Raw genomic sequence first — 21,767 nt, 5'->3', positions numbered from 1 at the left:
CAACCCTCTGACCTCCCACCCATCCTTCCCTTCCCCTACGCTCTCCTCCCGTAAGTGATGAACAAGCTCATTACTATGGCCTACTGATAAAAGGAGGCCATTATCTTTTCACTGTGCACTTTGAACTATGACAAAGGAATCTACTCCTCCCTGTCTCCTGCTTCTGGTTACGTAATACAGTCGTGGCATGTGAAATAGATGGCTTGGTTTCAGTGCTTTCAGCGCATCCCACACTGGTATCTTCTCCAACATACCACCATGGCCACATACCCACAATGCTAGCTTGTTAGTGAACCGAACCTTTAATGCTTCTATCATCAGCCTGTCATTTTTATTTCTGAATATATTACATAATGTTAATATAGAACAAGCACTTGGTGTTTATTTATCTGCTCCTGTGTTGTTTTAAAATCCTTTCACCTGACCTAAAGACGCAAAAAACAAAGTAAGTATTGGGATTCTTCTGTGAAACAATGCAACGTGAAAGCGTGATTAGCAGCTGCATCAATGAATCTGTGAATGAGAGCTATTTTTGAGAGGTGAAGAGGGATGTTGTGTGATTTAATTGTTCTGTTTTTTTTTATTTCAACCTTTTCAGGATATATATATATAAAAAAAAGAGACTAATTGCTCCTCTCTTTTAAGTTATTTACCTTATTGCATTCATTTACCCAAATATACAACAACGCATGCTGTTATTTGAGAATTTCCTATTTTTTGGTTACCACCTTTTATCTGAAAATGAAGAGAAGACAAATGTTTTTCAGCTGTTTTGTAAAAAGTGAGCCCCTAATTTGTTTGGTAGTGTGATATTCATCTGCGCAATCTATATTAAAATTGAAACAAGTATTTGTCACAGTAATCTGCTTGGAAGTTTATCAATTACATGATCACAAAAGGATTTTAAAAAAGGAATAAATAATTAATGGAAACTGGTAAATGTCAGTGTTTAAAATATCACATTGTATCATATTATAAAATGTTGCCCAGTTTTTAATTAAGAGATATCTAAAATTGTCCCAGAGAGAGTCCTAGACTATGAATTAAATTAAAATCCTCATTGTAATTACTTCCAGCCCTTCCGTATGGTCAATGATGACATAATTTTTTCCCCAGACTAATTTCAAGAGTAGTATTCAGTAAATAGCAGTGGTAAAATGCATAAAAACAAATATGTTTGAACAATATAAGATACACATTTACACAGTGAACAATGTGCAATGCTTTATGGAATATGATTCTTTAGAAACAAACTGAATCCACAGCAATGGTATTCATTCATGTTTAATGCCTGCCAGCAACGCAGAACAGCTATGAAATGTTTGACTACAAACAAAATTAATAAAACATCTTCAACAAGGTTATAGGTTCCACTTTTGTAGAAGGCAGTACTCAACTTGCTTTTTAAATAAACAAAAATACGAATTTAATGGTTGTTTAAATGCTTTGTTTTGTCTCTAAAGCCAAACTACTGCCTAGAATTCTGGGAGAAGCTCAAGAAGTGGAAGCTATTCTTTGCCAGCTTTCACTGCAGCAAAATAGATGCAAACATGTCATAGTTTTAAGGATACGGCACTGTACTGAAAATACAGTTTCTTTTTTTAAAGAGTGTACACAGTGTTTTGGCAACAGACTGTGTCCTTGAAGACAGAGCTGTTGCACCCTGTTTGGCAGCAGGGTGCTGTTGTGTCCTTAAAGTAACCGTGAATGTCTTTGAGCAAAACAATGAATTCATTTACAGCATATCTACGTGCTTATTCCGCTTAACAACCACTAGAATTCAGTTTTTCAGCACATTAAAAAAGGAAGGCAACAAAGGGAAGCGCATCCATAGTTTTACTAATTCAGGGTAAAGTCAGTCGCTCAGCTTTTAAACCTCTAAAAGGTGAGTTTTTGATAAGTAAGCATAATATGTGCCCTGCATCCCAGTTCAAATCCTAAACTGTGTAAGTAACACACTGCACGCTCAGTTCAGGTAAAGCTTACTGTGAGTCCGAATGTAGAAAAATTGAAAACATCACATTTTGCATGTCTTCATCAAGGTCGCAGCAACTTTTTTTCTCCTTGTTCACAAAAGGAATCCATAAACACACCCCAAATAACCACCGCAACCCAACACACACATACAAAGGAACAACTCGCTCGTATGCACTCGCACCTCTTTCCCCGAAGGTTTGCAAAGCCCTGTTTGAATTCACCTATCACCATGACAACTTCTCTCTCTTTACTGGCTGTGCCCGTGGGAGGTTTTCGCCCAGCCTTTTCTAATTTCACACTGTGTGGATATCTCCATTCAGTAATTACAATCCCATCCATTCTCATTTTCCCTGTCCAGACAATGTGCCCTGGATATACAAAAAAAAATAAAAAATCTCTTGCCTGTGTACACACATATACACATATTAAACTTGCATGAACACACACAGTATAGACCCTGTGCTCATGGACACATATAGAAACAGAGGACGTGTGTGTGTGTGTGTGTGTTTGAGAGTGTGTGAAAAAGAGATAGAGGTAGAGAGACAGATGTGAACTGTCACAACTCCTAATTCGCCAACGCACACAATCACATACAAGAACATCACTCTAAAAATCCAATTACAAGCCAACCTCCAGTCTGTAAAGTTAGGCTCGTTTTTAAAAAGTTAATAATTGCAAAATAATAGCAACTCAAATCATTATGACTTGTCCTGCAAACAGAAATCAACAGATAACTAGTAATAGTAGATATTGAAAATAATTTAGCAGGGATGCATTACAGAGTGTGCCGATATAGGCGATAATGGAGACAAAGAACTTGACTGTGCTGATTACATTTTTTATACTTCTTTACCATGATATAAAGATGCATAAACTATGATAAGACACTATAGTGGAGAGGATATACTGTAGTTCATTGATACTTATTATAACACAGCAGCCAGCTTGGCATGGATACAGTACGTTAATGCATGTGTCACAAATGAAATTTTTGTTCTGCTTTTTTTAAATGATTGTAAAATAATCAGTAACACCAATGTTGGAAAGCTGAAAAAGCTACTTCGGTTGTCCAAAGTTACATATGCACAATACATAACAGATACCTAAAACACACATAAAAGGTTGGTCAAAACACAGATAACAACTGCTTTGTAAGTTTCACTGCCCTTGGTGGTTTGACACAGTTGTGTTATGAGATTTTTATTATCAGAGTTAACAATGGCCAGCTCTCCAGAATACCAGTACTTTACTGCACTCGCTTCCTAGTTTACCATATTCCATGCTGTACATTCTTTCCATGGTGTCTCTAGTGACCTCAGGTAAAGAGAGTTGAATGAAAAGGAGCTGATTAACAGGTACATGTATGTGATTTACTCTGCACATGGATGATGTTAAATGAACCTAACAGATAGTTAACAGCTGCATTCATTTTAGCACCTGGTGGCCATTTAGGCTAAATTACAGTTTTCTGTTGAAAAGGTTTATTTTATTATTTTTGTTTTTCAAATCAATTCGAGTTTGAGTGACATTTTAATTCCTTGTTTAAAAACTGCTTCTGATGTCACCAGCTTTGTGAACAGTTACCATGGTTACAGGTGTTAGTATCTATTGAGGTCAGTGTCTATGTCCCTCTGCTCTGCAGTAATTCAACATTACCACAACCATCTGTTCTCTCCACTGAAAGGATGGAACTTGTTACTGCATGATTCACTCACTTGCTTACTTAATAATTTTTCTCACAGTTAGATTTCTTTGGTGAAAATTTAGAGGCTTATTTAGTCACAGTGACTGCTGGAATTGGCTTAACAAAACAGTCAAGTGAATGTAGCAATAATGCTGCATCCACAATTTACATCAGCTTATCTTCGTTAAAAAAATATTAGGATGATGATAAACTGAAAAAGGAAACAACGTTTGCAGCTTCTTTTATAGCCACTCGAGGTTGGTGCCAAAAGTGAGTAATTTCCCATAGATGCCAATGATAAAATGCTCACCATTACATCAGAAATGAACTTGTTTACAGGCGGGTAGAAAGAAGTATTTTCAATGTCTCAAGCTAATCTTCCTGTAGCCTTTGATAACTCACACATGTTTTAAGGCTTAAAGTTCTACATTATTAAAGGTGTGGCAATTAGGTCCCTACCTTGTAGGATAGGTATTACCTCATTAATCTAGTCTCTTATTATAGTATTTTATTTGAATGTTACTTAGCATTAATTACCAGGTATCTGATTCTGTGCACTGCACCTAGCTAAACAAGTTTGCTAGCTTTAGCTGCTATCTTAGCGTGCCTTCAAATACGAATACTTCCAGTTACATAATACTATGATGGTGATGACCCTAACGCTAAACTCGAGACTAAAATGACAGTCCACAAACTACTTAGTGATGTCATGGAGGCTTAGACTAAGCTGTAATCTGTGTTTGAGTTTATTTCATGAATTTGTTTCATACAAAAGCTAGTAATGCTAACTATATTATTAAATTTTAGATGATACATTGTGTACCTTTGAAAAGGATAACAGTAAGATAATAATTTTGTAAATATTTAGTTTTCCACATTCTTTTTGTGTTCAGTTTTGACAAAGAACATTTGCACATTAATTTATAACAACGCTTGTTGTGTTAGAAAATAAAAGTGATGAGTCACTGTATACTGTTGAGGTACTGAACACGTTGTTGGCAGATACAGCGGGTCATAACAACATGTTTTCACCTTACTAAGACAACGTATGGTCTGAATTGTTGCAGTAATTTGTACATACACCAACAATTTTTTTTTCTGAATCTCAAATAAAATCGGAGCTTGATTAGATAGCTTTGTGTATAAATAGCATCCCACTTTCCGTGTGTATCATATGTCATACCAGCAGCTTTTAAGCTTTTCACAGGTTAATTACAGTGTAATATGGCACAGTTCAACATATAACAAAATACATTACCAAACTCATAGCAAGTCTAATAGATAACCTACATGTGTATTGATATATTCACACTCATGACTCAGCAGATAGTGCCTAACATACTGAAAGCTTGATTGTCTAACACCAGAGAGATTCAACACATTGATTTAAATGACAACATTACAGAAAACTTAAATGGAGTTCTTTTAAGAAGCTGCTAAGTTTCTACATGAAAAGAAGATAATGGAAAAAGTTTCTAAAATCCAATCTGAAGTTCATGTTTTCATGATTTGCAAACACTGGAGCACATGAGACCTCTATTTTGAGTTATGATGGGATCATATTGCAATGTCATTATTTTCCATTAGTGGGTCCTGCAGGCTCAAATCCCTATTCATCTCTTTGATATTCCCTAATAGTTTTTTTTGAATAAATTATTATCCTTTTATTCATCTATCTTTTACATGCTACGCCTATAATGGGCTACCTATAATTTTTGCACTTTTACCTTTTTTGAGTTAAGCATTCAATTCAAGTGCTTATATAGTTTATATGCTCAGATGCTACACTTCAAAAAGAGGCATCTTCCTTACTCCAGATAACAAAAGGGGGAAGGATGTGACCTGAGTTTATCAGCTTATTTTACCAAGATCCCCTCACTTCTTGTTTATACTTTGGCTTGGCTGTTCTCAGGACTCCCAGGGGACTCACATTGCAACAAACCACAGAGCTACATGTAAACATTGGCCCGGCTTAACTTATGTTTACCCCACAACTCTTTAGGTCATTGCTGCGTCCCCCACGTTGACTGTACAACAGATACCAACACTGAGAGACAAGGAAGGGTGGAGTTTAGTAAGAATTTGCTTTCATGAGGTCATTTTTTAGTGATTAGAGATTAACGTTGGTCATCAACTAATTTGATCTTAGACATGTTTTGCAACATTTTGAAGAGTATAAAAATATAAACAGTACACAATCCAACAATGGATGGAAAATGGATAGACTATATTTTAAACGATATGATGGAGTTTAGTTTAGCAGATTAACACTGATGCAGATATAGGCTTTGCTACAGTTATGTTTCAAGCCACGTTCTGAATAAGAAATGGGCCGTAAACCACGGTGAATATGGACCATATTCGTTTTGGACAATTCTTAAAGAGGATTAATTTTGCTGAACTGCTGAAAGCTATTTATTGTTTACCTCTTATTGCAGGCTTAGTGCCATTAATCCAGCGTTGGTATTTCAACAATATTAAGTGGCCACTTGTTCTTAGAATTAAAGCAGCAGGTTTCAGTGACTACTTTTGAGTGTAAACAGTCAGGAAGCTAAAGTAAGTGTTTTGCAAGCAGCCTTAGTTGCTAAAGTTAGTCTTGATGTGCTGCACTGGAAGGTTTTCTGTCCTACATCGGAAAGGTTTCAGATTCCAGTGTCATATTTCAAAATGCTAGGTCTCACTGAGTGTCACATTTCCACCGCTGTGGGAACTTTTTGTGGATGTTGTTTAGCAGTAAACTATTCACGTTCATGCGCTAATGTAACTGGTGTGTTCCTGCGTTGTGTCTGACAATGAATGGTAAAAGAAAGAAAGACCTCCAAGTAATTAACTTGCCCGCTCCGGCTCCTCTCCCACAGAGGAATTGTAGAAACTGGCGCATTTATTTTTACATTAAACATAAAGTACAAACTTACATGGAACATATTCGACATAAAATAAAATAAAATAAAAAAATCTGACATACCTGACAATGAAAGTTAAAAGAAAGAAAGACCTCCAAGTAATTAAATTGCCTGCTCCTACAACCAAATACAAACAGTAGGGAAGGGGGTTAGCTCAACCCACCAATTTCCAAGCTAGCTAGAATTATCTATTCATGCTAGCATAGACTGTGCCTATAACACATGTGGCACACATGTACTACACATTTACAGCATCTAGCAAAGACAGGCAAATATGTGTAATTATAACAATATATATTTTATGACCCACTTACACTAACATTAAAACAACACCAAGTCTTTCAATTAAACATAATGGCCATTAGTCCTTATCATCGAAAATTACCAAATCAAATGAACATTTCTAATTAGGAACACTTAGATTGGGAACAATTAAAAATTGAAGTATGAGTCTCATCTGAGACCACTTTTGTGTCTACTTCTGTTTTGGTTAGGTTCTATTAAATGAAAATGTTGATTTTCACGGTGCCAAATTCAACCTCATCTACAATTGCTGCCACCAGTTTACATTTCTACATTTTTATTTCTTTAAACATATGCTATAGAAACATTTCAGATTTCACAGGTATTTTTCATCATTAGTTTACTTTGAAAGATAATACAGAATCTTGACTTTTTGCTATCAAAAACTGAGCTATGGATATTGTTACCACTTAGCCCAAGCACAAGTTACAAGCATGAGAATGTGAAACTGCATTACCTTAATTTAGTAGAAACCTGCTAGAGAGAATGCAATTGGAAAATGTGGCCTTGTGAATTTATAACCGTTTTTCCATAAGAACAGTACCTTACTATTCCTACAGGGTCAAAAATTGTGATACAGTTGTTTGGCCTGGCAAATTATTAACCCTAGGCCATTCAGCATATAAAACACAAGCCTGAGTGACAAACACATAGAGAGAAAAACTTGATTGTGCATGAAACCATGACACTTTTTGATATGTTTCCCACTCCAGACAATCCAAATATTTGGAACCCCCGCGCGCTCCAAAATTCCATACCAAAACAGTGTAAACAACATGTCATTTTCATGCCTTTTGATCATTGAGCTATTCTGAGCGAACCTCCTGAGGTTTTGCAACTGGGGGTACAAGGTGCAGAGGCGATGCTCTGGTGTAACGACAAGCTGAGGTTTGTTTTTTTTATCTCCTTTCTCTCTTTCACTTTTTAGGATTGAGGTTTTGAAAAGGAATAATAAAACAAGTGTCAGCTAATTGGCAAGAGGAGCACACTATGGTGGATAAAAAAAAAAAAAAAAAAAAAAAAAAAAGAAAAGAAAAACTACAAAGTGACTCCACGAGGGAAAAGTAGAAAGCTACATAGTAAGCACACACACACACACACACACACGGGTTTTAAAGGCATTCTCCTGTTGCGGAACAATCCCTAGTTGACTACTTTTATACTTTTATGCTTTCATTGTTAAATTTTTAATATTTTTGCCTTTTGTCTTGACACAGATAAATACAGTGCGTATTAATGCTACAATAAGTCTCCGTCTGAAGCATTTAACTTAGAGCGACAACCTAGACCTGATTCCAACTGTTACAGAAAAAGGTGGGAGGTGAGGTTTATTGCATTTGCACTCAGATAAACTATTAGTCACAGCAAGTTTATGGGAGAATGGAGACCTTCTGTCTCAGGGTCCAGTAAAGAAACATTAGTTAAAAGAAGTCAAGTTAAAACTTAATATCAGCAAGCTGGTAATATTTTGTAGTAATATCAGCAGTTCGCTTTCCACACATTTAAGTGGCTGCATCATATTCTCTGTCTTTAATTTGGTTTTCAGATTCTGATGAATCAGCAGTATAATGTTCATACATAAAGTGTTAAGTATAGAAGTTGAATATAACTTCTCCTTCTGTGTCTTCTGCTGATATTACACACTTTGTTTAATCCATATATACATTGCACAAAAAATTTAAAGCAACACATTTTAATCAGAGAGCAGGATAACTCAAACTTGAAGACTTCATGAGGGTCACCTGAGGGCCTGACATGCTTTAGTGGGCCCTGTGCTCACTGCCCAGCACCATAGAGCCCGACTGTCATCAGCCACCGAATACTAGAATTGTCCAGGCCACCATTGCCACCCTGTGCTGTTTACAGATGAGAGCAGGTTCAGCCTGAGCACATGCAACAGACATGAAAGGGTCTGGAGAAGCTGTAGAGAAGGTTATGGTGTCTGTAACATTGTTCAGCATTGTGGTTTGGTGGGTCAGTAACAGTCTGGAGGGATGCACAGATCTCTACAGGCTACATCATGGCACTCCTTACTGCCATTAGGTATGATGAAATCTCTGGACCCACTGTCAGTCTTGGGTTCCTCCTGGTGCACAGCAATGAGATGCAACCTCATGTGGCAGGAGTATGCAGTCAGTTCCTGGAGGCCCCCATGCTCACCTGACCTAAATCCCTCAGAACACTTACAAGACATCATGTTTCGGACCATCTGACACCACCAGTTTGCACCTCAGATTGTCCAGAAGCTTCTCGATGCCTTAGTCCAGAATTTGGAGATCATCAAAGCATCATTCACCATCTCATTGGGAACATGCCCAAACATAAAAACTACTAAGCACCCTTTTGATAGCTGCAATTACATTTATAATGACACTTTGCAATGACACTAGCCTAACTAGAGTTTTGGGGTGTTTTTTAATTCACTCCACTGAACGTTAATAATTTTAATTTCCCTCAAACAATGTGACATCCTTTTGTTCCTAACCCATTGCCTAGTCCATCCCATATGGAAAAGAAATATATAAAAATTATAAAGTTTGTATCTGTCTTGTGTGAAACTTGTATGAAAAGCATATAAGAGTGAAAACAGATATAAGATCCCTTGAAAAATTATATAATGAAACTTGTATGTTTTGGATACTTACTAAAACAATATATGAAAGTAATGAGATCTGATGTGTTTTCACGCTTTTTTTAAGGAGTATATTTTAGAAATGGGATGCTAGACTCCAAGATAGCTATTGTGGTATCTACAGGGAACTGCAATACCTAGCTGAAGAAAAAAAAATCCAAGCCAAAAAACATTTCTCATAACAACTTGGCAGCAGGGAAAACAGAAGCCCAGCTGCAATTTAGCAGACATTCATATATTGCTCTGAAAGACAAATCAAGCCAGCGTTAAGTGAGGAGGCTGCAGCATGGCAAGCCTGACAGCTGTTTAGGGTGGTAAGTAAAATAGAAAACTGAGGCTGCTTTTAGTTTTTTTCTCTTTGGTTTTGGATGATTTAGCTCAAAACACGCCTTGAAACAACCACATGATATTTTTTTCTTCATCCTTTTCTTCATTTAAAATCTTTCTGCACAAAAGGAGGGCCAGTTTTTATCTAATTTTATTTTTATAATGTACATTCATAGTCACATAGGGGCAAGCAGACAGATAAAATCCAAGCACAGACACACACACACACACACACACACATGGAGGTGTACTTATTTATGCACAAATGTGCAAACACATAAATCACTGACACATCAACCACACGCAAAAAGCTTTTCCACATTGTTCATTTCATGGGTGACACCAGCCATCACATAGTGGAGGACACATTTGCACTCTTTTACCATGCTAATAATATGCTATCATCAGGCCGAACGACAAATGCACCGCTCATGGCCATAATCTTGTCAGCTGTCTCACACGGTGGATGATGTGCAGACACTCAAAGCCATTTGGCATGTAAGCCTGAGATCCCACAGCCCCAGCTTAATTGGATTTTGAAATGCAGTGTGTGCATTCATCTGTGGGTGTATGCGCATATGCAGCGGTATTTCAGCACATCTGAGTGTTTTCATACATGTGCATCTACACTCTCATCTGACACATAAAATCACTGTCAGGTGAGAATCTTGTAAATTACATCTTTGCAGAAGCAGAGAAAAGCAGCCTTGATCTTAAACAGCTTGTGTTTTGAGTTTATCTAATTGGTTTTGAAAGGATGCCATCAGATCTGGCCATGCGACGCCTTTTCTCATAGATTGGTGAAGAACTAAATCTTGAACTTGAGTAAAAGAAGCAATAATGAGAAAGCATTCTGTGACAGCTAAAAACCATGTTTTCAAACTATAACTGTAGCTTATTACGAGTTATGCACATGCTTTCATTAGTTTATCCCTTTCCATCATTACTGACATTCACTATTTACCATGTTCATTCCATTACAAATTCCAGTGGATCTCTTAATTAAATCTGCTTCATTGCTGTCATTTATTTTTATAGGCAATTTCGTTCCTCTCTTTGTTTATTTAAAACTATAAATAATGAACAAAATAACAATTATCATTATCATTAAGCATGTTTGGAAACCCAAAACAGGAAAAATGAATTCCAATTAAACTTCCATATTTCTTGTGCATTGTGTTGTGTAAACCACTGTGCATGTATTTGTCTCTTTATATCTGGAGGCTGTTCATGGAAAGAGATCTTTTCTCTGAAAAAGTAGGTACAAGTATTGAGTGAGTTAAAAGGTGATTTTTTTTTTTTTTTTTTTTTTTTTTTTTTTTTTAACCTCGTGGTGTTCTGTCAGTAAGATTTCTTTCACAATAATTTAGAGAATTTCTTTCATAATAGTTCCAAGTGCTGCATCTGACCAGAGTCATACCCAGCTCTCAATATATCCATAAAGCTTACAGGATGACGCCTTAAGTCAGCTTTGAATGCAGTGGACATACATACTGTAGTTGTGATATCATATACGGGGCATATAAAAAAGGAAATTTGGTCCAACATTTTAGGTGCTGTCTCTCTCTCCCTGTCAGCTTTACTTCTGAAGGAAATGGTTCGGATAATGTGATTAAAATATATTATCATTCCCGGCAGAGGCACTGCTTGCCACCAGGCAAGGCAGGCAACGGCTTGGGCCCCCAGGCCAGCGGGGGGGCTCCCAGGGGCTGACAAACTTTAGACCACAGCACTGTTAATGTGCAAATGTTTACAAGTGACAAGAGCAGTTCTCCTTCTGGGATAAAAAAAGAAAAAGAAAGTGGAAAAAAGGGAAAGATGTGAAAAGAGCAAGGCAGTGGTGAGTGGAACAGATAACAAGAATTCTTAAAATGAAAAAACAAAATTTTTTTTTTTTTTTTTTAAATGTAATCTTATTAATGTGTTACTTTTATAAATATGTTATACTATATCACTTTATTATCATTTGGTATTAAGTTTCTGGTCACTTAAATTCATATGATTTATTTATTTTATTATTTATAACATGACAACAATGACCTCTGTGTCCCCACTAAGAATTGCTGCTGTTCCTGGCATAACTCTTGGAATCATCCTGCTGGTTTGGATGTTGTAACATTGCAGAGTTCACTGCTTTTAGCATTTAACAATACAACTAAAAACCAGTTCCACAAAAATAAACCTGTGATAAATCAGAAATATCCTTCAAGTATATGTAGAGACAAACTTTAAAGGGAGCAACCAAGGAAGGCTCGCTCAATTAGCTGGCTTGCAGATGCTCTGGCTTGGGTTCAAGTCCAACCTAAAGCCCTACTGCATCTCATCACCCACACTCTGCTCTGTCAAGCAAGGAAACAAAAACCTTGGAAAACAAATTACAAAACAAGAAATCCATCCATCCGTTCATCCATGCATCCAGTGAAAGGTTTCTGTTCTGGACACAGTTTGCATTTTACCTCACAAATAAAACTAATGTTCATATCTCTACTCCACATAAGGTTCCGACTGCTCAGCTGTCTTCTTCCTCTCTTCATATTAAAAACCAAAATTAGCTGATTGTTGCACAAGCGCTATAATCAGGTATTCATCTTTACTTTTCACCAGCCCTCATCACTTTTGTTGATCTATATATACACACACCACCTCATCTCTGGGTGTAACCTCAGATTGAAGATTTCTACCTGGTCTCTTGTGTTAGTTGAGTCTGCCTCCTACTAAGCAGTTCACGTCATAATAATTTGGTATTTCTAATGGCTAAGATTATTAATGATCCACTGTGTCATTCAGATGAAAAAGCGCTTTTGGGAAAAAAGTGACATAGATGATGAGATGTTTATTGTAATATATAAATACATACATTTTATATTGTGAGAAACAACTAAGCACCATATAATCATTTTTCTTGGAATGTACTGGTGGAGTAACTCAAAGAACATATAGATAAATGAAGCAATAGAAGCTCTAAAATGTACTAAATTACAGTAAATGTAAATATATAGAATCTAAGTAAATGCTCCCAGGTACTTTGTACCTGTAAAAGCATGAAATCATCTAAATTGAAAGGAGCTGGCACACAAATGGCAGTGGGTGCTTTCACTTTCCTATTTCCCACGTGTCTGTGGTTGCTCTTGCATGCATGAAAGTTCATAAACCCTAAAATGAAAGGTATGAGATAGCTGGGTGAAAGATTGCTAGTGTGTGAGATAGAAGTGGCCGCTCCACTGCCTTTCAGAGAGACAAGGGAGCCAGCGTCTTGTCTATACTCACCCAAACCACCTTACCTGGTCTCGTCGGAATTCAGCGTCCCTGTTGACTCCAAACAGTAAAGTGTGTAAGTGAACCTATGGAAGGAGCCAAACTGATGACAGGTTTTCAGACCGTGATCATTCACAGTGTGGAGGAAGTGACTCTTTCTCTCAACTGTCAGGCAAGATTGAACGGTTTAAGGAAAAACTGTGGAGTCAGAAAGAAGAGGCAATACTCCACTTATTAAGGATCAAGAATAAGTTTTTAGACTGAGAACTCATATTTCTGCTGACTTTTGCAGACAAGAGGAAGGGAAGCAGACAGGGTAAAGTTTTCAGTCTGCCACATAGAAATAAAGTAGGTGGATGTTTCAATGGAATATTCAAACGGTTATGGAAAGTCTCGAAGTCGGCACAGCTGTAAAAATTTATTCATCACAAAGATTTTCTCTAATCCAAGGGGGGAAAAAAAAGACAAATTCCCACAGACCGTTAACCATAAAATGTCATGCAAGTTTTTCACAGCCGCAGCGAGGCAGAAGTTTTCAGTCTTTTACAGTGAAAAGAAAAGAGGCAATCTGATGAATAGAATAGTTCATAAAACAGAAAGAAAAATGGCCTCGGAGCCAGTAAAGTCAATCTGGAGTAGTAAAAATGAACACAGCTGAGTAACAAATAATGTTTTTAAAGCATTGTTACGAAGCTGACTTCATAATCAGCAACTCCATTTGAGTGAGGGTACTGTGCTGCACTGAATAAAGGTTTGATGTTGTGCCAGTCGATAACTGTCTATAAAGGAACTGAAAGCTGACGATTTCATATAAAGGATGCTGTAATAGCTTAATTTAGCAGAATCTACATTTTCCTCCTGTATTACATGAAGTTATCAAGAAACTGTAAACAGAATAACAAGATTTAAACAGCTTATTGTGATTAGCAGCTTTGTTTCATTACTTGGTGGGTAGCCATTATAATTATAATGGTGGTTGGAGGACCAGTAAATTAAAAAATGAATATAAATTTAAACAAGTTTTGAATTCATGCTAAAGATGACTTCATGGTAGGCCTGTACCCTTTAAGAGTTCCCGGTAAACCCCGATTTATTTTAGTATTTTTAAAAATGTTTTCATTTCATTCTTATCCTAAAAACAGCTCAGTTTTCCATTGCAATACGTGGAACTGGTAGATTTCCAGGAAATGACAGATTATTGTTAAGTGTCTCTTCTTGCAGAAGTATTCAAACAGAAAGCACTGAAATATGGGAGGAGAGATAGTACTATAGATAGATCGAGGGATACAGGAAAGAGTGGGGGAGACAGAGTTTTCCCGACTTTCCTAGAAGCCATCTGTCTTTGTTTGAAGAGTATGACTGCTGTCAGGTTGCTGCGATAGAGACATAAACAAACAGGGGGATCACAGCTCCTTATCGCTGCTCATTTCTCCACCCTAACAAGACAAACACCAGCAATCCTGTCATGTTGACTGTGTACATGCATGTGCTAGGGCAGGAGGTTTATGTGTATGTGTTTGTTCATCTCGCTGTTTTGTGGTACAGTAAAGCTTGGCCAGAAAGAGGTGCATATTTTATGAAACATGATGCAAATCCAGAGAAATACGACTACAGGGCTAGCGGGTGCAGGCAACATTAGAAAATATTAATGTTGATTGTTGCAGCATTATATCCAGTTCATCTGACTTTACTTGATTGTTATGATGTCTGACATAGCTGGGCACAAGTGTTTGTAACGGATCTAACTGGCAAGGGGGAAAAAAAAAAAAAGATACATTTACAGTCTCTTCAATAAGCAAATTTACAAGGACGCAACTTAAAATTGTCTTTTGATACTACAAAAGTTTTACATAGTAGAATTATGGTTGATATGACAATCAAATTATTGACAACGTGCAATTGCACATGACTTAGTGATTAAGAGGGTTAATGCCAACTTCTGTCCATGTTTATAACTGGAGGGAAAAAAGGAATCGCAGCTCATTGTGAGTGCATGTCGTTACTGTAGCAACCCAAAGTCAAACTTTCATAAGTCATGCATCCTTGCAAATAATACACAATCCAATCACAGCTGTGTGCAACATATTGCAGCATCTGCAGTCTTCCGTGAAGATGCAGGTTAATGACAAGCATTCCTGGTTTGGTGTCAAAACTGTCAGCTGTACATCATCAGTGTCTTGTAACACGGCGACACCTTTTTGCCTAACGAAAAGAAAGGCGAGAGCTTAAACAAGTGACGGCTCTCATGCCTTTCAAATGAAACAAAACAAGCAAACAATAATATCATACAGCAAATTAAGCTAATGAAAGAAACTGGGAATATCAGGATTTAGTATTTGTGTATGTGTGTGTGTCAGTATAAAGTCAAATATAATGAGACCTCATTCAGTCTCAGGTCTGCTCACTCACTGTAAAAGTGCACTGAGAGACCGCGTCATCTGCAATTCAAATGAGCAATTCACTGATTAGTTAACAGAGCCAAAAGGTCTTAATATAGTCAAGTAATGACTGAAATGCAATTTCCATTCAATCAGTGCTTTTACTTATAATGACTGATATGGAACTCATATCAGCAAAGCAGCGTAATGATAGAACTTTGTGCAAATACTTGCTTAAGCAAACACACATTTGACTCTGAATGTGAGATAATTGGCAAGATATGGGGGAAAATGTCTTTTGCTGCTGAGCCTAATTAGGGAGAGAACATTTTCATAGCTGCCAAACAACAGCAGACAAACCAAAGGTGCCCTATAAAGAATCTGTGGCTTCATTATAATGTGACATCTGATGGTGTGGGAGAGGAGGAACTGTGACAACACCAACATCCGAAGATCATGAATGCTAATGTAAAAGTTCTTTTACAGATGAAAACTTGTAAACGGGTAAAATCAATATGACAGGAACAAGGCTGTGGAGGATGCGTTGTGAAGATCAATACACTTGCTTCGATCTGTGGAAGGCAGTTCGCTGGAGTTTTGATGAAGCACCGGAGGCCAAAGGTTACTGTTGGCATTGATCACTAACAAATGAAGATCATCAGAGAGCCTTCCTGTTAGATCGATGATAAGTTTCTAAAGAGATGATTTATGGAGGACGTTTTTCTTATCAAAATAGCTATTCAAGGTGGGAGAAAGCAGGTGAGGTTTGTTGGCAGATTTTCCTTTCTGAGGGTTAGCAGCTACATGCTGACAGCTTGTCGGGAGCATAAAAAGTAACTTTCCCAAAAAGCCATCATTTCATCTCTGAGGAGCGCATATAATAACTATTTACCTGGTTTTCAACCAAAAGTATTTTAGTCCATGATGCAGGTAGGTTGTGACAAATAATCAACATTTTTTGATACAGTAAGCGATTAGGTCAGTCAAAAAGCAAAAACACGAGCTAAAACAAAGACAAGTATTCGCACACTCATGTGCACCGATCATTTCTATGCAGATATTAATACATACTCACTAAAACATTTCCTGTGAGACATTTTACTTCAAGCAGCATCATATTCTAAAAAAGAAAAACAATCTGCATTTGTACATGCAGTAGGGCCTCTATGCATTTCTGCAAACTGAACAGCAGGAATGATGCCGAGGTATCACATCTCAGTCCTCAAAGCACTTTGCAACTTGGAAATAATTCAAACAAGCCTGTGCTCAGATGATGTTTTCTATATTTGTTGCAGAGGATAATGATGCTGTTATCACACTGTGTAACAATCTATCTCCATTTACTCTTTGCTCGGCAGTTGCTACTTCACTTTGCTTTCTAACGGTAGGAAAACACTTCAGGAACAAATGTGATAATCATGATTTGCACCAAGAATAGCTAATTAGATACTTCAATTTTTGCAGGTGAGGCAATAGTTAAGTTACTTACATGGATAATGACTTTGTCTACGTGTGAGAAAATTTCCTGCATAGCTCAAGACTAGCATTTTGACTTAATTTAAACTTTGCACAAAAAGCAGGGAAATTTGCGTTTGTTTATTATTTCTTTGTTGCTTCTTGACAATAAATCTTATACTGTTGGAAGCCTGTATATGAAGACTACAGTACAATGCAAACACTGCCGTCATAGCTGCACATTGATGACTGGCCTTTGTACACGGAAATGCAAATTCCCAGGGACACACAGTGACCTTGTCTTTATAAGGCCAGAGTTTGCTTTCAGTGCCTTGTGGTCATTTGATTAATTGCAAATTTGACCAGAGAATTTTCATGACTAAACTAAAACTTGATCCAGCATACGAGTGCTGATTTGCTTGTAGGTCACAATGTGCACTTTATGAGGACTGCAAGGTAAGAGGATATAGTCCGAGTTAATTAATGACACAGCAGCCATTTTTTGTTTTTGCACCTTAGTTTTACCACTATCGTTACTTTTTTTCCTCTCCAACTGGTGACTTTAATTTTTGAACTATAAATAGGTGAATGTCAAGACTTCTGACATGATTATTAGGCCGTCTCTTATCATGTTATTCAACCTCTGTCCTGCTGTAATACATGGCTGGCCTGTTTTTAAACAACATTTCTAAACTGCCATTAATTAAAAGAGTGATTTATCTTTGCAGGGCAGAAACAGGCTGAGATAAAACCAAGTTTTGTGTCACACATATAGATGTTATGGTCTAATTTTCATTGAATTTTGATTCCTGTTTTGATCGGGTAGTGTCTTTCTTGTGTTTCTAACACTATTATTTCTCCCTCTGTATGTATGTATGTGTCTTTTCTGGTATCATGTTTAGTCTTCACAATTTGATGCACTGTGATAATTGTTTTTGTTGTGTTAGGGATGTGAATAGAGTTCAATTCCTTGGCAATGTTAGTCTGCTTGCATATCAATTCTGCTTATTGGTTCCAAATGCGCTTCAATCAGCTGTTTTAGGTATGTGTGCTGGAGAAAGTAATTGGTGGCGCAGCCTACAGTCTACAGCATGGATATGGACATTTTATTATATTTAATTGCATGAACAGACAAGAGAGTAATGGTAAAGTGGAAACAGGAGAGATACAGGGGAGGAAAAAAAAAGCACTATGCGGCTAACACAACTTTGGCTCTTTTCAAGCACTGGGACTGACAGCATGCTAATGCTAAGCTAGCCAGCAAGCCAGAGTAAGGTTAAAGCTAAGTGAACACTAAACCCAGCCCAGCAGCCAGACCTGGAACAGGTAACAAAGACAGTGATGAGCAGTGAGGCTACTGCCTCTGTTTCTATCCGACCATTTTTCTACAGTAGAAGTCACTTTGTGCTGGTTTTCATCTCTGCTTTGTGCTGTGGGCTTTGTGTTTATACTTAAATACTAAAAGAAGATCACATGCATGTTCTCATTAAAATACAGATTTGTATTGGTGCGTGGGACTGTAACCTATCTGTTATATAGTTAATGGTAATTATGAGAAAGTGCATTTCACGTCATTTTACGGAGAAACCTGAAAGTAATGCAAAGATTTGTATAACTAATTACTTACTCCAGGGACTAATTAAGTAATGTAATGAATTACTTTAAAAAAGGTTGTGTATAATACATTAATTTTGAGTAATGATCCCAACACTGAACACAACAAAAAGGGGAAATAACTCTAAAATGCACAAACATTTGACCACACAGAATGCAATTAATTTACACGAATTAATGTTTTTCGTATGCTGCTTAAATATGGTGATGACTCTCAAACGAGAGTGAATGAGAACCCAATGTGAAGCAATAAGGAGCTGAATCGATAAGTAATATCGATAATATGCGTAGAATGGGAGGCAGAGCGTTCAGCTTTCAGGCCCTTCTTCTGAGGAACCAGCTTCCAGTTTGGATTCACGAGACAGACACCATCTCTACTATTAAAATTTGACTTAAAACTTTGCTTTTTGATAAAGCATTTGGCCAGGGTTGGATCATGTGACCCTAAATCCTCCCTTAGTTATACGGCAAAAGGTGTAGGCTGGGGACTCCCATGATGCATTGTTTCTTCTTCAGCCACCTTTTTCATTCAGTATGTGTTTATACACCTCTCTGCATTTAATTATTAGTTATTCTTCATCTCTGGCTCTCTTCCATAGCATGTCTAGGACTTGACTAGGTAGATGGACGCCCCTCCCCTCTGCTGGAGGTTTTTTTTTTTTTTCGTTTTCTATTAAAAGAGAGTTTTTCCTTCCCACTGTCACCAAAGCGCGTGCTCATAGGGGGTCATGTGACTGTTGGGGGTTTTTGTTGGGTCTTTACCTTACAACATAAAGCATCTTGAGGCAACTGTTGTGATTTGGCCCTATATAAATAAACTGAATTGAACTGATCATAAATTCTTATCAATTCTCATCCCTGGTTGTGCATCTTTGATTTTTACTTCCTGGTTTGTCTTCTTTCCTTTGTGATTGTCTGCTCTACCTTTGTTCTCATCTGTTGTTTAAACCTCTCTATCAGTATGCCCTGTCTGTACACCTGTGTAAAATTTAGGTAACTCATGCTTGTTATTTGGATGCCTGCTTCGTGTTCATTTTGTTAGTGTACGTTTTTGGATTTTGCATTAGCTGAAACTAAGCCTTGCTTTTTGTTATTTGATCTAGCTTGTAATCCTGCATGTGGTCCCCTCTGATTCCTGACCTGCTCCTATAAGCATTTGCTGTTGGACCTGAAGAATCAATTTACACTTAATTCATTGCATTGTTTCAGCTTATTAAATGTTAGCTTAACCTGCTGCATTTTTAAAAAATAAGGAATGATTTTGCACCCGAGTATGTGTGAGTACGGTCTTTGCCCAGGAGATTTTAATCTCACTTCGTTACATAGCTTGCATTTGATGCTCTTCCTCAAGTCACTTTAAAGTCCACACATTACTGTCCTTAAAAAAAAAAAAAGTCACATTTAATGATCTCAGATTACATTATTATCAATGGGGGATATTCAGCAAATTGTAATACTAGAGATAAGCACCCTCAAAGCGCCCCTTGAAATGATGGAGCTCCAGTTTGAGAGTAGCTACCAATTGCGAAGTCACACAAGAATTAGAGGCACATCTTTCACATGAAAGAAAAAATATATATAAATGCATGGAAGCAGGGTAATTTTTCTGCCATCTGAGTCAAAACTGCATGATACAGATGTAAGATGTGCACAGTTAGCTTGTTCCCATACTTTTAGACTAAAAAGTGAGATGAAATTTTGCTAGCCTATAAACGCCACAGCAGAGGTAGCCTCCTTCAAGTGCAAATTTATTCTACTCTGTTCATCTACAGGCAGTGTGTAACCTAGGAGATCTGTTGGCATGTTTGTGAGCCTGAGTCAGTCAGTGATGTATGATCATCTCTTAAATATCACTTTTCTTTGAATCTGCATACTCTTCTCAAGGCTTTATCATTCTTGGAGTCCAAGAATGACTTGCAATCCAAGCATATTAAGACATTTCAGCTAGCTGATTCATGTATTTAAAAAACTGCGGCATGGAGAGTGATTCAACATTTTGGTCTATAGCAGTTAAATACCATACCTGTTATGATGGTGCTGTGTGGCAGGCAAGGCAGGACCCAAACACAGGACTCAGAGACAGGGGAATAAACTCCAAGAGGCAGCTTTATTGCTGTAGCAAAAAGAAGAAAAAACAAAATCCTCAAACACAAAAGCACTAACCAACAAAAACTCAGAAACTAGAAATAAACAACTAGGAAATTACCTCTAGTACTTTACCCAGGGAGACAGCAGGTTGAAGATTTAAACAGGATTACGAGGGGAAGGGCAGCAGGTGGGAACACAGGAGAAACAAATCAAACATAACGAGATGGGGTGACGCAAAAGTAAACACAATGCACGCAAGACCAGGACTACCAAAATAAAACAGGAAATACAACACAGAGACATAAAGTGAGGGACAGTGAGAGAGCAATGAGACAAGATGGGCTGAGGAGAACACAGATGAGACCAAGACAACCAGGACACAAAGGGGAACAAAACGAACAGGTAACTAGAAATTAGAATTAAATGATTAAACTAGAAAGTACAAGGAAACTAAACAATACCAAACAAAGACCAAGAAACACAAATCACTACAATGATAAGTAAACTAGGCCAAAAAAGTCCAAAAACATAGTATTTGCTTCAACCATATAATCGTGTTTGGTAGCGTTTGGAAAATTAAGTAATTGAAGGTTTGTAATTATAAAGAAATTATATCAAACAAATGTTAACATGCCGTCGATAGCAGTGTTCAGAGTAAATAAGTAAACCAATACTGTAATCATATTACATATATCTGCACATATCGTAGTAACGTAACATACAGTATTACCTGTTTAACCATCCATCAGTTTTCTTAGCTACTGTCCAGTTCACTGTCTCAGTGGGGCTCCAACCGATCCCAGCTGTAACTGGTGAGAGGCAGGATACACTCTGCTCAGGTCACTGAGACAGACAGACAAACAATTACTTCCACTCACATTCACACTCACAGACCATTTTAAAATCATCAGTTAACCTTGCATCCATGTTTATGGACTTTGGAAAGAAACTGGAATACATGCATGTACATTTCAGAAGAGCTGCAGCTGGCTTGCAATTTTGAACCAAGTACCTGGTTGCTGTTAGGTAACAGTGCAAACCACGGCATCATCATTCACCACCGCTGTTGTTGCATTTCATATGTGGGATATTTAGATCTGCAGTGATGTTCACTTATTTTGCTTATTGGTTGTGCAGAGATAGGGATT

The 21,767-nt window shown here is 37.3% G+C and overlaps 1 long non-coding RNA gene across 3 annotated transcripts in view; it reads right to left on the bottom strand.

Moving 5' to 3' along the window:
- LOC101486930 (uncharacterized) overlaps window positions 1–20,806 on the bottom strand; it is a 217,470-nt gene extending 196,664 nt beyond the window's left edge. For all 3 annotated transcript variants that reach the window (XR_013094202.1, XR_003025087.2, XR_013094203.1), the window contains exons 1-2: window positions 20,738–20,806; window positions 20,555–20,644 (exon numbers count right to left, since the gene is read on the bottom strand). This is a non-coding gene — a long non-coding RNA (uncharacterized LOC101486930). The remainder of the gene's footprint in view (window positions 1–20,554; window positions 20,645–20,737) is intronic.
- Window positions 20,807–21,767: the final 961 nt, after the last annotated feature.

The sequence above is a fragment of the Maylandia zebra genome, linkage group LG18 (genome assembly GCF_041146795.1).
Source record: "Maylandia zebra isolate NMK-2024a linkage group LG18, Mzebra_GT3a, whole genome shotgun sequence".
Lineage (NCBI taxonomy): Eukaryota > Metazoa > Chordata > Actinopteri > Cichliformes > Cichlidae > Maylandia > Maylandia zebra.
This window is presented reverse-complemented; position numbering and strand designations above follow the sequence as displayed.